This window comes from Sinocyclocheilus grahami, unplaced genomic scaffold (genome assembly GCF_001515645.1).
Source record: "Sinocyclocheilus grahami isolate Dianchi unplaced genomic scaffold, SAMN03320097.WGS_v1.1 scaffold583.1, whole genome shotgun sequence".
NCBI classification, from domain to species: domain Eukaryota; kingdom Metazoa; phylum Chordata; class Actinopteri; order Cypriniformes; family Cyprinidae; genus Sinocyclocheilus; species Sinocyclocheilus grahami.
The window spans coordinates 237849-247041 of NW_015505762.1; the positions used below are offsets into that span (position 1 = coordinate 237849).

General features: G+C 34.6%; 1 long non-coding RNA gene and 1 pseudogene across 1 annotated transcript in view; one reads left to right on the forward strand and one right to left on the reverse strand.

Annotated features, from left to right (window-relative positions):
• Positions 1-4496, forward strand: part of LOC107556912 (uncharacterized) — a 7358-nt gene extending 2862 nt beyond the window's left edge. The window contains exon 2 of the long non-coding RNA XR_001605335.1: positions 3796-4496. This is a non-coding gene — a long non-coding RNA (uncharacterized lncRNA). The remainder of the gene's footprint in view (positions 1-3795) is intronic.
• Positions 1-9193, reverse strand: part of LOC107556910 (attractin-like) — a 155739-nt pseudogene that overhangs the window by 53504 nt on the left and 93042 nt on the right.

A 9193-nucleotide genomic window follows, 5' to 3' on the forward strand; every position in this document is an offset into this window, starting at 1 on the left:
AAAAAATCTAATGTTTATCATTTTTGTAGGCCTGTAAAATTTTTTACTTTCCTAAGAGGAGTATGTCAAGCAAAAAAAATGCAATTGTTTACTGAACTTTAAGATGTTCCAAACATGTGTGGCAGTTATTGATATTTTGTTGTTGCTGTGTTGTCCATATAATAAAAGTCCACACTGATTAATCTTTTCAAGCTCTTAAATGGGAATAAAAGTTTTCCATGCCTTTGGTGTTGTACATTTTAAGTGTTCTGAAGTGGTATGATCCATTCAATTAAAAGCTTATTAACTCTGAAATAAAACCAAAAGAGTAATTTTATCTGTCATGTACATATTTTTAAAATAATGTTGTTAAAGTCTGTTATTTGACTGTGAGTAATGATTTATTTATCAGTCTGAGCATTATGTAAGTTAGTTATGTTAACGCTTTTGAACGGCTGTGTGTGTACACACACACGCAGACATGTATATGAATTCATGATATAATGTCATAGGAAATTTGCACATTTACAGCATTTTGAAACTTTTTGGAAAAATAACCTCTAAATTGTTATTTCTTTAAATAGAAAATAAAAAGAACAATATTTAATACTTAATTAATTTTATACAGTTTGTAAGTTAAAAATAGGGCATTTCTAATGCAAAGAAGAATCAGGGTATCTTCCGATCATTCGGTTTTTAATTTATTATTGAAATCTGAAAAATGAAAAAAAAAAAAAAACGGCACATTTTTCTTTTTTCAATTGTTTAAACAAAACGAAAAATCAAGAATTTGGCTTCATTTTTCGCTTTTACGTTCAGGGATAGAAAACGAATAAGCAACTTGAATATTCGATCTCGAAATGTCGGGAATGAAACGCCCCTCTCCGCTGATTGGTCAACCAAACATTTAATAGTCCTAAAAAAACATAATAAGAGTCCTCCGCTTCTATGGATTCTTAACGTGTTTATTTCTACTACATTTGATCTCGTTCTCTTCATCAAACAGCCAGATTAACGAATGGCTTGGCACAAACCGTATCGAGGCAGAGCCTAGACAGAGCTTTCTTTTGTGTAGGCATAAATTCTGCGAACTACCCGTGAAATATTAGTTTATCTCATAAATATTAATTTACTTCGCACCTGCACTCACAACTACCTACTAGCCTACATCTTTGGCACACCGCCTGAATTATTATAGCTAACCAGCTATTAAATCTGTGTGGCAAAGCTGTGCGATGCACAGCAGCGTGGGAAGAATTTATTGTAGACAAGCGCATACCACTATTCATTTATGTGAACCGTTGTGTGACTGACTCGCAGCAGGCGCATATAGTGGTGTATCATTCCTGAATTAATCAGAGTCTTTGAAAAACCTATTATTATAGACAACAATGCAATTACCAATTATTATAGACAGCCACTTTATTTTATTTCTAAATGAATGAATGAAGCATTTTGAACGAATTGATTGAATAAAAGGCTCCTTTATTAACACAATGACTTACTGCCATCTAGTGGTGATATTACTTTCATAATTCAAGTATCATTTCATTTTATTCATATTTCTGTATTACAAATGTTGTATAAAACATTAATCTAATTTCATTATACATTTGTAAATGCACCTACAGCCGTCTGATCAGCATTAAACTGTAAATACATCTAAAAGCATCTTCAGACTCAGGTTCTATAGCACTGAATACTGATTTAATTGGTAACAGCCCGTCATATTATTCTAATTTATTTGATGTAAGAATTTAACATTAAAGATGACATACAAAAGGTAAAAAAAAATAAAATTAAAAAAATAAAAAAATTAAAAAAATGAAAATCAGTTGCCCCTTATGGGAAAGTTAGTTTCTGACACTGATGACACTGGCTTATTGTTCAGTGTTATTTCAGGGTTTGGATATGTTCTTATAACTCAAACGAGTTCACCTTCAAATCATGACGTCAAATTCACATTTCACTAAAGTCAATCACTGAAACAAGCACTGTGAGGAACAAATAGTCCCATGCCAGTGGGATAACAACATGTGATTTCCTAAATTTCTAGAAAGTGCTCTATGAATAAAACTCAAAAAAAGAAAAAAAAATAGATGTGCTGTGAAGGTAAACTACACAAAGTCATTTCTTTTCATATCTGTCATATTATTTAAGTTCCTCCTTTGTCAAAAACGCAGTGTATTGTCGAACACAAAAGTTATGACTATGTTCACATAAATTGATAGTGGTCTGTGCTTCAATACATACTTGCAGTGCGTCCCGCAGCTTTTCCACACATATTTTAATGGGTGGATAACTATAATAAAACAGGCTCTGCTTCAGTATGGTTTGTGTCAAGCCATTCATTAATCTGGCTGTTTGATGAAGAGATAAAATGTAGTAGAAATAAACATGTTAAGAATCAATAGAAGCTAAATTTCTAGAAAGTGCTCTATGAATAAAACTCAAAAAAGAAAAAAAATAGATGTGCTGTGAAGGTAAACTACACAAAGTAATTTCTTTTCATATCTGTCATATTATTTAAGTTCCTCCTTTGTCAAAAACGCAGTGTATTGTCGAACACAAAAGTTATGACTATGTTCACATAAATTGATAGTGGTCTGTGCTTCAATACATACTCCCCGCGCTGCAGTGTGTTGTGCAGTTTTGCCACACAGATTTTGATAGTTAGCTATAATAGATCAGGCGGTCTACCAAAGGACCAAAGGCTCTGCCTCGATACGGTTTGTGTCAAGCCATTCATTAATCTGGCTGTTTGATGAAGAAAAAGAGATCAAATGTAGTAGAAATAAACATGTTAAGAATCAATAGAAGCAGAGGACTATTTTTATGTTGTTGTTTTTTAGGACTATTATTATGTTGTAATGTTTGGTTGACCAATCAGCGGAGAGGGCCGTTTCATTCCCGCCCACAAGTAGAGATCGAATATTCAAGTTGCTTATTTGTTTCGAGTTAACGTAAAAACAAAAAATGAAGCCAAATTCTTGATTTTTCGTTTTGTTTGAACAAATGAAAAACGATAAATGTGCCTTTTTTTTATAATTTTTCAGATTTCAATAATAAATTAAAAAACAAATGATCGGAAGATACCCTGATTAAAGAAGGAGGATGATTAGTGTTCATTGGTATAAATAAATCAATCAAATGAAATCATGTAACTTCATGATTTCAGCACTAAGGTGACGTGAAAGTGTGACGTGACATGTGGCCAAGTATGGTGACCCATACTCTGAATTAGTGCTCTGCATTTACCCATCCAAAGTGCGCACACACAGCAGTGAACACACACACACCGTGAACACACACCCAGAGCAGTACAATCTAATTGCTTGGCGAAGTGTTTTTAGATGTATAGTTGTTTGTTGGGATTTAAAGAATGATGTATTGTTCACTAACTATGGCTTTTAGTGCAATACCATTATTTTGTGTATAATGTAATGTTTATTGAAAAGCATAATTTCTATGTGGGTTCATTTTTTCTCTGTTACATATGTGAATAAATATATTCTGTTTGGGTATTATGATAAGCTGATCTCTTGTATTTTAAAAGTTACCATTTAGTTTTGATCATTTAAACATTTTACGATCAAATAAACTTAATTCTTGTATTTATTTCATGGTTGCATGCATAAACATTGTGACTGGAAAAGATCAAAATAAACAGAGTGGCATGCCATATTATCATTAATAGGCATTTTTTAAATCTGAACTAACACTTGATTTTAAATAGCTTATTGTATCGTGTTTTTGAATTATTGTGCAGCAATGTGTAATTTAATTTATCTTTCTATATTTTGTTTGTATGTATAGATGCCTCGGATGAAGCAGTCTCAGCGCTCCCAGGCAGCCAAGAAGAGGATGGCGGACCAGATGGCTGCTGATCCTGAAGAGGTTTTGCCACCTCTTAAAAAAAACTGGCAGAAATATCTGAACGTTGTGTGCATCACAACGTGCTTGAAATACCTGATCATGACAATTTTCTGAAAGAACCTGATCTTGACATTTTTCGCAAAGAACCTGCTCTTGACAATTTCCCTGAAAATGATCTTGAAAAGCCTTTGACAATCCTTGACATACCTTTGACAACCCTTAAGAAACACTTTGAAGAACAACAAAAAAAAACATTCTCTAAAACGCTACCTGATTCTTCCTCTCTGCCTCACTCTACTGGAGATAGAAACATGACTGTGAATGCTGTTTCTGCTCTATGTCCACAGACTTCCTACATCAGAGGCTCTTTCCATCAAGGAGATTACCGTTTTGGCTGGAATAGTGGAAAGCAATGTGGTGCAAATAGTTTAACTTCAATTGTGATGTGTACGATGAAAAGTGTGTTGCAGTGGACGAGAAGTGAACGGAATGCTGTTCTGATCCATGGAAATGATCAGTACAGTGCCATGAGAGACGCAGGAAAAATCCACGATCGTAAATCAGGCTTCATACGTGTTGATGAGCTGCCAGACACACACATGCTGAACAATTGTAAATTTTCAATAAACTATGGTGAATCATTTACTGGTTTGTTTGGTGTCAATAAATATGATGGAGGACTGCAAGGGTATGCTATGTCACTTGATGAAGCAGTAAATTGAGCATTTCAGAGGTTTGATGCATGTTTGGTAAATATTAAGCTAACCATATGTGCAGCTGTTAAGAGAAGGTTCTTGGTATGCAGTGATTGATCCACATTCAAGACAAATCGGATGGCAAATCTGTAGCTAATGGTAAGAGTGTATTAGCTTACTATCCGAATATCAGTTCTCTGCTCGTTCATTTCAGGAAGCTTGGTGTGTCCATGAATGCACGTTATCATGAGTTTGAGGTAACTAGGGTCAACACATTTATGATTGACAGAAACAGCCAGCAGGGTAACTCATTCTGTCCAGTGATCCAGAAAACTGTTCAAGCAGTAAAAGAGAGTGAAGGTGAGAAGTTAGAAATGGAAATTGATGTTGGCTGCAGTCAATCTCTGAGTGATTTCATAAACACAGATAAAATATGATGTTGAATTTATTTCACAAACTGCCGGTGTTTCTTTACTGTTCAGTCCATTAACAGTACAGCAACAAAAGAGTGTTTGCTTAAAGCTGAACATTGTAAACGTTGTAAAAGAACAAAATAATCCAAATGAGATTGTTCAAATAGCTGAGCCTTGTGAAACTAAAGATATTGTTGCTGATGGTAACTGCTTTTTCAGACCGGTAGCTTATGCTGTAAGTGGAAGTGAACGAGAACACAGAAAAGTGAGGCGAGCTGTAGTTACACACATACTGCAGAATGAAGAAAAGTATGTACAGTATCTCAGACAAGGATACAGCTCTGTACCAGACTGCATTGCCACAACAAGAATGAAATTCGTCAGAAATTGGGCGACAGAGATGGAAATACAAGCAGCCAATGATTTAATTGGTGTAGACATATTTTCATTCAATCAAATGCGTCCTTTAATGCACATGGCTGTCAAGACAGTGGCATATATTTGAAACATGTAAATAGCTGCCATTATGAAGTTGTTGTATGTGGAAAAAGCAAGGATGGTAACTGTGCCTCATTTTGTAAATCACCATTTCAAGATTCATTGTTTGATGTAGCATCAAATGTGTCTTTAAACTCACGTGAGGATTACAGAGAGAAACTTGACTACAACAATAGTCTTGAGTTCAAAGAAGAAGAAAAAAATGAAAGCAAAGAAAAGATTCCATCAGGATGAAACTTACATTTCAATAATGAAATCTATCACTAAAAAATACAAGAAAAATGAACTGCATAAAGGAAAAGTAAAGAGAAGTGTGGACAAATACAAATCAAATGATTTACACTGCGAGGCTGTGTCGGAAATGGAAGTTGATGTTGGCTGCAGTCAATCTTTGACTGATTCATAAACACAGATAAAATATCTGCGAATGAAACAAGTGCAGAACAGAAAACAGAAACGCCTTCTTTACCCAACAAAAGAAAATGCAGATGATGTTGAATTTATTTCAGAAACTGTCAAGTGTTTCTTTAAAGTTTAGTCCATTAACACTACAGCAACAAAATAGTGTTTGCTTAAAGCTGAACATCGTAAACATTATAAAAGAACACAATCATCCAAATGAGATTGTTGAAATGGCTGAACCTTGTGAAATTAAAGATATTGTGGCTGATGGTAACTGCTTTTTTCAGAGCAGTAGCTTATGCTGTAAGTAGAAGTGAATAAGAACACCGAAAATTGAGATGAGCTGTAGTTACACACATACTTCAGAATGACACAAAGTATATTCAGTATCTCAGAGAAGGATACAGCTCTGTACCAGAGTATATTGCCACATCAAGAATGAAATTCGTTGGAACTTGGGCAACAGAGATGGAAATACAAGCAGCCAGTGATTTAATTGGTGTAGACATATTTACATAGTCAAGACAATTGGCTTAAATATTCATCTTCAAGCGTCTCTTCTAATAGACACCGCTATCAACACAAGGGAATTTATTTAAAACATGTTAATAGCTGTCATTATGAAGTTGTATGTGTAAAGAGAAAGGATGGTAGCTGTGCATCCTTTTGTAAATCACTATTTCAGGGTTCAATGTTTTATCTATCATTAAAAACTAGCTCAGACCCACGCAAGCTTTATAGAGAGAAAGTCCAATACAACCGTAATCATGACTTAAAACAGGAAAAAATAATCAAAAGAAGCGATATTACGAGGATGAAACGTACAAAGAGTCAATAAATAAATGTAGCAATGCAAAGTATAAGACAAATGAACAGTTCAAAGAAAAAGTAAAGAAATATAGCATGGATAAATACAAATAAAATAATATGCATTGTGAGGCTGTAAAAAAATATAGCCTCTTGAAGTACAGTACAGACGATGTACACAAAGAATCTGTGAAAAGAACAGTACAAACAGTACAGTATGGAGAAATATAAACAAAATTAACCACAGAGAGTCTGTCGAACAGTACAGCGTACAAAAATACCATGGAAATGAAATACATAAGAACATGGTGATACACTACAACATACAGAAATTATATTAATTTTGCCAATAGTATTAAAATGAGAAATGTTATAAGACCCCATGAAATAGATATGAAAAGAAAGGAGATGGACTACATAATTGAACAGTTTAAAGAAAAAATATCCTCAGGTCCTGAATATGTTTGTGCAGTCTGTCATCGCTGCTGCTTCAAAACACAAGTCAAACATTGCAATAAGAATTAATATTTTCAAATATCAAGTGAAGTTGGCTGTAAAGCAGAAAAATTTATAACACTGAAATACCTTCATAAATGTAATAAAAACTGTAGGCAACATTGTGTATACAAAAAATAGCCCTGCTGAACCTCTATGGATTTGCCACACGTGTGATAGAGTTCATGGCCCCATAACTTGTGTCCCATCTAATGTTACAGAAGTGCTGAATGTTTTACCAAGATCAGATAATGATTTTTTGATACCAGTAATGCTAGAGAAAACTGACATTTAAAGGGCATTGGGACTATAAATTTGTGCATTCTGAAAGATAAAAACAGCTTTGGCATACTTTAAATAAAGTAACAAATTTGATACAGATGTGGAGTTTAACAGGAGTTGGATTAATCCTCTGAGTAAATTAGAAGAAGAGATCAATGATGAAAGTGTTAGACCGGGTCTCCATGCCAGATAATATTTAAGATCCAGCCTCGGACGCCAGATCCCGTCAGAAAATATCAGTTTGTCCAGTAACAGAACAACTAGTCAGCAGCGCTGTTAATATCCAAACCCTGTCAACGGCAAGTCTTGTCTAGTATCCAAAAAATACCCAAAACAAGTGTTTAACAGTTTTCTGTCAGTCAAGAAGTTGACAGAGGAAAGCCAGAGAAGAGCAGAAGCAGGAGACAAAGTGATGATGGTTAAATAAAAGCAAACTTCCATAATCCTTATCAAAACACATCTTTAAAAAGTTTGGATGGCCAGTCCATACTTTTCTCTTCTCCATGTTCTTAAAAGAACAGGTCATTTATGGCATGCTGCGTACCAGCATCGGTTGGGGGAGTGTGTCTAACACTCTGTGATGGCCTTGTGAAAGTCAAACGTCTAACAAGACAAATCAACACTCTTATGGCAATATACAAGAGCAAGATTATAAACACTCCTGAAACTGTGACCACCAAAGGTGCTTTTAAATGATTCCAAAGTGGCCCCAATATTGGACTGAAAATGATCTACCTAAGTTAAAATGGTAACAGTTCCTGACTTCAGTGTGCTATACACACACAATTTTGGTGTATTTGGAAAGAAGACCCTTTGGCCTTTACTCAAAACTACCCATCATCCAGAGTTGATAATGCTAAAAAATATAAAAAGTTATAGACACTGAAGTGCCTTGAAAAAAATGGTACCACACTGATTTTTTTTTAAAATTTCATATAAAAATACATGAAATCAGTCCTGGGGCAATACAGAAAAGTAATGGGTTGAAAGTCACATGTCTCATGAGTATAGATTTCAAATCTGAAGAAGATACCATGAAAAATGAGATTCCTGCAACCATTTTTCTGAGACTGTCTAGGCAAACTATTTTAGTCATTATACATACCCCTGCATAGTTTTTAAATTATAAAACAATAGACAGAATCTTAGACAAAGTATAAGTGATTTATTTGAGCACTAGAAAAATACAATAGGAATAATTGAGTAATAAAAAGAAATAAGCAAAAAAAAAGAATTAACTATGTATGCCAAGTACATACTGTGATTGCAGCATTCACACTGATAGCTGCTCATACAGTCAGTAATCACATGCTGATGACCGGTCATACAGATGGTAATCATACAGATGGCTGGCCATATAATCAATAACCACACTCTAATGGTCGTTCATATAGACCGCATTCACACTGACAGCTGTCATACAGTCAGTAATCACATGCTGATGTGCGGTCATACAGATGGTAATCATACAGCTACAGCCACATTCTCCACAAAACACACACATGAAAAATCTTGAAGAAAAAAAAAAAAAGAATTATTTGTTCAAAAAGTCGATCGCTAAGTTACGCCCCTATCAGATGACAGGTGCGTCATGAGCCGTCACCAGAGAGCACCAGAATTCAAATAAACAATATTCTGCGCATCTTGACTTTTTTTAGTGAATGGTCTCATTCTGTTTATGACACTGTATGCTACAAAACCATGTTGCTTTTTACTACCAAGATGCAGTTTTTTGAGCGTAAGTTA